This window comes from Rhineura floridana, chromosome 3, assembly GCF_030035675.1.
Source record: "Rhineura floridana isolate rRhiFlo1 chromosome 3, rRhiFlo1.hap2, whole genome shotgun sequence".
In the NCBI taxonomy this organism is placed as follows: domain Eukaryota; kingdom Metazoa; phylum Chordata; class Lepidosauria; order Squamata; family Rhineuridae; genus Rhineura; species Rhineura floridana.
This window is the reverse complement of record NC_084482.1, coordinates 230,572,530-230,582,528: the sequence shown is the minus strand read 5'-3', so window position 1 is coordinate 230,582,528 and position 9,999 is coordinate 230,572,530. Positions and strand designations below refer to the sequence as shown.

The 9,999-nt window shown below is 45.5% G+C and overlaps 1 pseudogene; it reads right to left on the bottom strand.

Annotated features, from left to right (window-relative positions):
* Positions 1-437: 437 nt before the first annotated feature.
* Positions 438-8,760, bottom strand: LOC133381892 (zinc finger protein 665-like; annotated as a pseudogene).
* Between the last annotated feature and the right edge of the window lie 1,239 nt (positions 8,761-9,999).

Here is a 9,999-nt window from a genome sequence, read left to right as displayed (position 1 = left end):
ATTCTGGAAAATGGGGAAAGGGGGGTGTTTCTTTATATACATGTTGGTCTCTTTCACTCTAGTGTGAGTAACTGTTGGATATGCTCCCTACTCCCTATCCATGGGGAGGGAGGTGTTGCCCTTGTACCAATCCCTTTGAATGAAGAGAACCTCACCGATACAGCCCCCATTTTTATGCTGATGGAATGGAAATGGTTCAGCGCAAATCCAACCTCGGACTTAGCCCCTGCGGCCCAATAAAATGGGTTTTTTTATGTCCTGTCAAGATTGGGTGAGTTCTGTGTTTTGGGAAACAAGACCAAAGGAAAGAAAGGCACAGAGGTTGGTGTAAGTAAATGCAAACATTATTTCACCCTTGGAGGGGACGGGAAAAATAACCACACCCAGAATCCCACTTTCTGCCAAGATTATCATGATTTTCATGCTTCCTGTAACTATTCTATTAAAATATTAATTTTATTTTGAAGCCGGAGTTGGACTCGGTACATTTCTACCAACTCCACCCAAAATTGCTTCCGACTCCCACTCCACGATTCCAACTCTATGGCATGGGCTGAAGGGAAGTGGAACAGTTTGTGGTTAAGCTAAGAGAAGGACATTGTTGGGGGTCTGAAACTCCCCATAAAAATCTTGTTTGAAGCCCGGCTTCCCCGTATGGATCCTTCGATGCAGAGAAAGAGCAGAACTCTGCTTAAAGTTCTTTCCACATTCAAAGCATTTATACATCTCTTCCCTTAAAAGGATCTTTTGATGTGACTGAAGGTAGCTATTCTGACAAAAGGTCTTTCAACACTACAAGCATGTATAAGATTAGTTCCCTGTATGCATTCTGTGATGCGAAGTAAGGGTGCTACTCTGACTGAAGCTCTTTCCACACTCCAAGCATTTATAAGGTTTGTCCCCTGAGTGAGTTCTTTGATGCGAAGTAAAGGTGCCACTCTGACTGAAGCTTTTTCCACACTCAAAGCATTTAAAAGGTTTGTCCCCTGTGTGAGTTCTTTGATGCGAAGAAAGGCTGCTACTGACACTGAAGCTTTTTCCACACTCAAAGCATTTATAAGGTTTCTCCCCTGTATGAGTTCTGTGATGCAAATTAAGGTGGCTACCCCGACTGAAGCTCTTTCCGCACTGAAAGCATTGATAAGGTTTGTCCCCTGTGTGACTTCTTTGATGCAAAGTAAGGTGGCTACTCTGACTAAAGCTCTTTCCACACTCCAAGCATTTATAAGGTTTGTCCCCTGTATGAGTTCTTTTATGAGAAGTAAGGGTGCTACGGTCACTGAAGCCCTTTCCACACGCCAAGCATTTAAAAGGTTTTTCCCCTGTGTGAATTCTTTGATGCGAAGTAAGGTGGCTACTCTGACTGAAGCTCTTTCCACACTCCAAGCATTTAAGAGGTTTGTCTCCTGTGTGAGTTCTTTGATGCATTGTAAGGTGGTCACTCCGACTGAAGTCCTTTCCACACTCCAAACATTTATAAGGTTTTTCCCCTGTGTGAATTCTTTGATGCGATGTAAGGTTGCTATTGTCACTGAAGCTCTTTCCACACTCCAAGCATTTATAAGGTTTGTCCCCTGTATGAGTCCTTTGATGATAAGTAAGGGAGCTACGGTCACTGAAGCCCTTTCCACACTCCAAGCATTTAAAAGGTTTGTCTCCTGTGTGAATTCTTTGATGCAAAGTAAGGGTGCTACTCTGACTGAAGCTCTTTCCACACTCCAAGCATTTAAGAGGTTTGTCTCCTGTGTGAGTTCTATGATGCATTGTAAGGTGGTCACTCCGACTGAAGTCCTTTCCACACTCCAAACATTTATAAGGTTTGTCTCCTGTGTGAATTCTTTGATGTGAAGTAAGGGTGCTACTCCAACTGAAGCTCTTTCCACACTCCAAGCATTTATAAGGTTTGTCTCCTGTGTGAGTTCTTTGATGCGAAGTAAGGGTTCTACTGTCACTGAAGCCCTTTCCACACTCAAAGCATTTATAACGTTTGTCCCCTGTGTGACTTCTTTGATGCGAAGTAAGGGTGCTACTCCAACTGAAGCTCTTTCCACACTCCAAGCATTTATAGGGTTTGTCTCCTGTGTGAGTTCTTTGATGCGAAGTAAGGGTGCTACTGTCACTGAAGCTCTTTCCACACTCAAAGCACTTATAAGGTTTGTCTCCTGTGTGAGTTCTTTGATGCGAAGTAAGGTGGCTACTCCACCTGAAGCTCTTTCCACACTCGAAGCATTTATAAGGTTTGTCTCCTGTGTGAGTTCTTTGATGCGAAGTAAGGTGGCTACTCCACCTGAAGCTCTTTCCACACCAAGCATTTATGAGGTTTGTCCCCTGTGTGAGTCTCTCTCTCCTCTTGTCTCTTTGCTCCATCTTGACTCCTCAGTTTCTGCTCCTGCATCTGCTCCTCAGCTTTTTCCAGTGATACTTCAGATGCTTCTCCCTCAGCCTTGGACCCCCAGATGTATCCTGATGAAATGAAACAGAAAGGAGATAAAATGCTGTGGAGAAATCCTGTGAATATATTAGGATTTGTACTTTGAAAACATATTTCTGGGAGCTCTGTTGATATCAGAGTTTACCTGTCAAAGCTCGAGGCCTTGTACGGAGTTAGTTTAGCAGGTTGTGAAAAGAGACACACAATTCCAAAGAAAATCTGCTCTCTTGTTCCTCCATTTAAGCTGGACAGCCCAGTACTTATGCACAGCTGGAATTTACAAACATAGGATGTATCCTGTCTGACAGAAACATGGCCCTTTCCACTGCCCAGAGGGCAGCTCGCATCACCTCCCTCCCTCGCAAAATGTTACTGTGACGCCCTTCCCTGTCAGGTTCCTACCTTCTTGTGGCTACTACCTTTCACTAGGCACCACCAGGGACTCCACCAGTCCGGACTGTCATTTTTTATGGTTTCTCTCTCCGCTCTAGCACAGATCTCACTAGATCCCTCTGCTAGGCAGCACCACCAGTCACGTCCTATAACCAATGTTCCCAGAGACTTTGTCTGAGCCTCTCTCTATCTGGTTACTTATGTGACTCTGTGCTTATGCTGTTCCCAACCCCTTTGCATCTACATAGATAACTCATATAACTCAGGGTTGCTCTAGTTACTTATGAATGTTATAATCTCCTCTTCATCACTGCCACCATTCGTTACTGTTTCCCTTCAGCCTTGGTAATTTCCTTGCCCTCCCTTCTGGTCTGTGAAAACCCCAGCCAAGGATCAGGCCTTCGGTAAACCAAAATAGTATTTATTAAATATCAGAAATAACAAGATTACTTTTATAATGGTACGTAAGCATATGGTTTCATCTATTCCTGTGATACTTGACTTATTATTAACTAGAACTCCAATTCCCTCTTTCTCCACACTCTCCTAACATCCGCTACCAAACACCTTCTTTCTCTCACATTCACCAACTGACTTCCACCTACTAACATCCACCACTAACATCCACCGACTAACATCCACCGACTAACATCCACACAGATTCAACTGTCATCCTTCCATTTATACTCCCAGCCATTCAAACGCTCAGCCAATCATCCAGCATTCTACCGGTCATCTACTCCCCCCTCCTCTTTCACTCCACTTACCATATATCTTCTATACAAACAGCACTTACCATATTTACATTAATACAGGAACATCACATTTACCTGCAACACGACACTCTATTTGTTTAATCTATATGTAGAACATATCATATAGAAAGATGGATTGGAAGAAGATGCAGGAAGTGTGAAAACTGGAGGGAGAAATATCAATAATTGAAGATATGCGGGGTTACCCTTGAAAATGGTCCAGAAGCTGCAACTGGTACAGAATATGGCAGCCTGCCTGATTAAAGGTAGCCTCCGGCAAGATCACATTACTCCAGTGTTAAAGGAGTTACACCGTTTACCAGTTATTTTCCAGGCCCAATTCATGGTGTTGGTTTTAACCTTTAAAACCCTGCATGGTTTCAGCCCAGTCTATTTGAAAGAGTGCCTCCATCATCATTAGAGATGCTGCTCAACAAGATCAACCTCAAAAGGCCTTCTCTCCATCCCACCAGTTAAAACAGGTACAGTGGTGAATACTAGGGAGAGGGCTGTTTCAATTGTGGCCCTCACTTTGTGGAATTCCCTCCCAAATGATCTCCACCATGCACCCTCTATGATGAGCTTCCGCCAGGGGTTGAAGACCTGGCTCTTCAGACAGGCTTTTGGGGTGGGCTAGGTTTTACTATTACTGTTGAGATTTTAATGTTTTAATGTAATTACATGCTTTTATTTTGTACGTCACCCAGAGTGGCTGGACAACCAGCCAGATGGTTGACTAATAAATCTAATAAATAAATAAATAAATGCAGATGATACCATACTCTTAGCAGAAACCAGTAATGATTTGAAATGAATGTTGATGAAAGTTAAAGAGGAAAGCACAAAAGCAGGACTACAGCTGAACGTCAAGAACACTAAAGTAATGACAACAGAAGAGATATGTAACTTTAAAGTTGGCAAAGAGGACATTGAACTTGTCAAGGATTATCAATACCTCGGCACAGTCATTACCCAAATTGGAGACAACAGTGAAGAAATCAGAATAAGTCTTGGACTGGGGAGGGCAGCTATCAGAAAAGATCCTCATATGCAAAGATGGATCACCGAACACCAAAGTTAAGATCTTTCAGACCATGGTATTCCTGATCTCTATGTATGGATGTGAAAGTTGGACACTGAAAAGAAAAATCAACTCATTTGGAATGTGGTGTTGGAGTAGAGCTTTGCGGGTACTATGGACTGTGAAAAAGACAAATAATTAGGTGTTTAGAACAAATTAAACCAGAACTGTCACTAGAAGCTAAAATGATGAAACTGAGGCTATCATACTTTGGACACACCATGAGAAGACATGATTCACTAGAAAAGACAATAACGCTGGGAAAAACAGAAGGGAGTAGAAAAAGCGGAAGGCCAACAAGAGATGGATTGTTGCCATAAAAGAAGCAACAGACTTGAACTTACAAGATCTGAACAGGGAGGTTTGGGATAGATGCTACTGGAGGTCACTGATTCTGAGGGTCGACATAAGTCATAGTCGACTTTAAGGCACATAACACACATGCACTTGCACTACGTGAGTTCCGCTTGAATTGTTCCAAAATTGCCCAGTGCCCAGCAAACTTCTGTGGGAAGAAATATCCTTAAAAGGTGGACTGTGATATGCAGCCTTTGTGCCTCATCCACCATCAGGAAAAAGCCTGCAGTGGACCAGCCAAACAGCTTTACACCTGAGAGGACCAATATCCTGGAGGTAAGTAGTGACATCGGATCAGGTAGATACTTGAGCTAAAACGTGGGTTCCCCACTACCTGGTAAAACGATTTTGAGGTGCTAAAGAAAAGCTGACTCTTCAGATTAGTGGCAGCAACGCCTTACAGAGTAAGTTAAAGAGGGCTCTGGCTGGGAAGCGCAGGTGGTGCTGTCCTAGGATCCCAGAACTGTCAGTACTAAATTGGCCTCCCAGAGTCCTCCTGTCTGGGAAAAGGGGGTGCAGGAAATGATGGCAGCTCTACCGATAATCTGAAATGCATAGTGGGTCAGATTTGCAAAGCAGGGGTGCCAGGAAGGGAGTAAGAAGGCTATCCTTAAACTCTCCTAATTCTAACAGCATAAATTGCCATCTCATGAATCTCCCGCACGATCTCCTTGTACAGAGCTCTCTAGTCTGGATCCAGCTGAGCCCGTTGATCCTTGGTGAAGTGCAAGGACACTTCCTCAAAGGTAACCCATATCTGGAAGAAGAAAACAATTGCCTTCCTCATTAATACTCCCAGGCAAGGCGTGGACATCATTTGCCCTCCACTCGCACTCTGAAGAGAGATGGGGCAAGCGGGATCTTTTCATTTAGTGTCCACAAATCATCTCAGGTCCAGATGGCATCTACCGGAGAGGTCTTAAAACAACCCAAATGTGACATTGCTGATCTTCTATAAAAAATATATACCTTCTCTCAAAGACTTGTTACCATATGGACTGGCAAATGTATTACAATTTGAAAGTCAAAAGGACACAGAAGGTAAACGGGAAATCAGAGGCCTATTAGCTGTTCTGGGAAAAGAAGTGGAAAATATTATTTAAGGCAGAATTGCCAAACACAGAGTGCAACACAGCAATTATGGGATACGAGGGAAGGAGAAAGCAGGAATAAATGAATAGTTCTCCCAATGGAGGGATGTAAGAAGTGCCCCCCCCCGCCAATCATCAGGATTAGGACCTGTGCTTTTAAAATTGTTTCTAAACAACATGGATTTGGGGTGAGAAGTGAGGTAACCAACTTTACTGTTGATATCAAGTTCAGGGTGATTAAAATAAAGAGGGATTGTGAGGAACTCCAAAAGGAACTCTCCAAGCATTGCAAATGCAATTAAATGTAAGCAAGTGTAAAGTGATGTACAGAAGTGAAAAATCCTAAGTGAACCGGTGGTGACTGGCAGTAAAGATACCTTGAGGTCATAGTAGATGCCTCAATTAAGATACTGATGTTATAGCTATGAAATTGGTGGATTCCATGTGACAGATCATTAAGACACAGATTGAAAATAAAACTGCCAATATCATAATGCCATTATACACATCTAAGATGTGATCCTACTGCTTGACCACAAAAATAGCATTCTAGAGGTGGAAGCGGTAGAGAAATGGGCAACCAAATTGATCAGGGTCACAACATTTGAGGATTTTTGCTGTAGAAAAAAAAGCGTAGTGGAGACAAGATAGAAGTATATGATCACAGCAGACATTTAAAGCGCATTCAACACAAATGTAAAGCAAATGGCTTCCCCAAACGAACCCTGGATAAAGAGTTTTTCCTCACTGCGCTACATTTCCAGCACCCTTAAACTACAACTCCCAGGACTCTTGGGAGGAAGCCACCTGCTTTCAATGAATTTTTTTCACTTATAAATGCTTGGAGTGTGGAAAGGCCTTCAGTGAGAGTGGCTCAATTTTACCTGTCTTAAGCAAGATTGCACAGGAGTAAATACCACTGAACTCAATAAGCAAGCATATGATCAAACCTGCCCTGCCCTCCCCCTTCCTTTCCCATCCCCCTCTCCTCCCCCTCTTCCACCCCATGGTCAGTTTTACCTATCCTAACCACGACTGCATAGGAGTAAATCCCATGGAACTCAATAAGCATGCAAATTATCAGACCTGCCTTTCCCCTCTCCTCTCCATTCCTCCTCCCCTGCCCTCTTCCTTCTTCCTCCTCCCCTGCCCACTCCAGCCCTCTTTACATCCCCGTCAGTTGTAGCTATCCTAAGCATGATGATTGCACGGGAGTAAATCCCACTGAACTCAATAAACATGCAAATGATCAAACCTGTCCTCCTCCCATCCCTCCTCCACCTTCTCCCCTTCCCATCCCCTGTAGTCAGTTCCACCTATTCTAAGCATGATTGCAGGGGAGTAAATGCCACTGAACTCAATAAGCATGCAAATGATCACCCCATTCTCAGCAAACTTGCACAGGATCGCACTTCCTGGATTAAAAAGCAGAGAAATTCACTAATAGGCAAAAAACCTTGCACTTTCAGAACGTACCTATAGCCAACAAATATTCCTATCAAACTTTAAAAAGCAGGGAAATCAGGCGGCTATAGCGAATGCACCAGGAGAGCAGGAGACCTGACCTCCTCTCTGAGATATTGGACTGCCCTACAAATTTGTCCAAATGCAAGCACAATTTGGGTTGGTCTTTCACAGTCCAATCCACTTCTTATGCAGCTTGGAAGAATGTGGTAATATGTGCCTCTGGGCATATGGTGAGTGGTGGCCTATTAGTAAATACTGTCTACAGTTCTGGTTGCCTGACTACAAAAAATAGCATTCTGGAGGTGGAAGAGATAGAGAACCAGACATTTTAAGCACATTCAACACAAATGTAAACCACATGGTTTCCCCCAATGAATCCTGGATAATAGTTTTTCCTCACTGCGCTACATTCCCAGCACCCTTCATAAACTACAACTCCCAGGACTCTTGGGAGGAAGCCACATGTTTCAATGTACACTGTGGATGTGCCATAAAGGTGTGTGGTGTGGAGAAACTGGATAACACCCTCTGATTTGGTAGGGCACTTACACCTGATGTAGATAGAGGGAGGGAAGTAGCTCCCACCAATCTGCACCCATTTCAGGAAAAACGTCACTGGCTAAACAGTTTGTCTGCCGGGCTACCCTAAAACAAGGAGGGCAGGGCCACGTTTCGGCTTTCCGGAATTAAACGGCGACTTTAATTCTAACAGGATAGGAAACTGGGGAGCGCTGGCAGAAGGGCAGTATTGGAAGAAGAGCCTCACTATTCAAACTATCGCAGCTGAACCAAAGGACAAACGAGGACACATGCAGAAGCGGCCCATTTAGCGCACTGTTGCCTACTTAGCTCTGTTCCGACTATGGGGCGCCTCCATCTCCAAGGTGAAGGCCCCGAAATTCATCAGCGGAACCGCAGATGTTCCGAGGGATGCTTCGATCCGGCCCACCACAGCCAGCCCAGCCCAGGGGAGAGGCGGACGGGACGGGGCGGAGCTGCAGCCTCCGATCGGGAGGGTCTGCGGGGCGGGGGCGCTTCAGGGGGCTCCTCGCCCTCTCCCGCCCTCCCCCTCCCCCTCCCCTCCGCCCCCAATTGCACACCTTTCTTTCGAGGCTCCCCCCGCGCAACCGCGCTGGCCAATATCGCTGCGCACGAAGAGGGGCTCCTCCGGCGCTCCCAGCATGCATTTCTCGCAGGGAGGGGGGCAGGAAAGGGAAGTCCCTCCTTTGCGCCCTTTCCTTCCGCTCGGTCGTCGTTTGTTAACCCTTAAAGTGGCTGGAGCTCCTCGGCTGCTTCGCACGTACAGCGAGCGGGGAGGCGGAAGCCCCTTTCTGGCCGGTGATGCTTCTCCAGATTAAACACAAAAATGCCATGCACATTTTTTAAAAAAAGGCTCCGAGGGAACAGCTGAAGTTAACCTAAACCCTCATTTCCTTTACCTGCTAGATTTCTCTGTCGCTCTGGGTCCCGCAGCGCAAGAAACGGGTGCAGGGATGAGTGGAGCTATTCGGAGCAGGGAAACTTTGGCTGCCTTCAGTTCCTCCAATCCCACCTACGCTGCTCCCCCTTCCTGCCGCAGCTCCAGAGACCGGGATCTCCTTATGCCTGCACCCGCCACCCACACATTTTCTCTCTCCCTCCCCAGAGGGATCAGCCTTTCCGGCACTTGTCTGCCTTTGCAGAGGTCTGATGGCAGCTGCAGGGATCGCAGGAGGCATCAACAGAGACGCCGCTTAGAAAGCTGGTAGCAGCGAAGGTTTCCGTGGATAGCCCCTGGGAATACCTGGAGTGGATTCCACTGCCCCACTGGCATGAAACCCCCTGCCTCCACTGACTGGGAGGTTTCTTTGCCCATCCTGGTGGGGACCCTCCCTCACCACTCTTCTGGAGAGAGACCCACTTCTTTCCTCTTGCAAAGCTTGTTATTCTGCCCCCTTTCCACCCTTACAACCATAGAGTTGGAAGGGGCCTAAAAAGCCATCATTCCACCCCCTGCTCAATGCTAGAGTCCAAATTAAAGCATATCTCACAGGTGGTTGTCCAGCTGCCTCCTGAATGCTACCAGGGTTGGAGAGCCCACCACCTCCCTAGGTCATTGGTTCCATTCTCATACTGCTCTAACAGTTAGGAGGTTTTCCTGATGTTCAGCTGAAATCTGGCTTCCTGCAAGTTGAGCCCATTATTCCATGTCCTGCACTCTGGGACGATCGAGAAGAGATCCCAGCCCTCCTCTATGTGGCAACATTTCAAGTACTTGAAGAGTGCTATTCTATCTCCCCTCAGTCTTCTCTTCTGAAGGTTAAACATGCCCAGTTCTTTATTTTATTTATTTATTTATTTAATTACATTTCTAGATCGCCCTATAGCAGAAAGCTCTCAGGGCGGTGTACAACAAATAAAATCACAATTAAAATATGAGCAAGT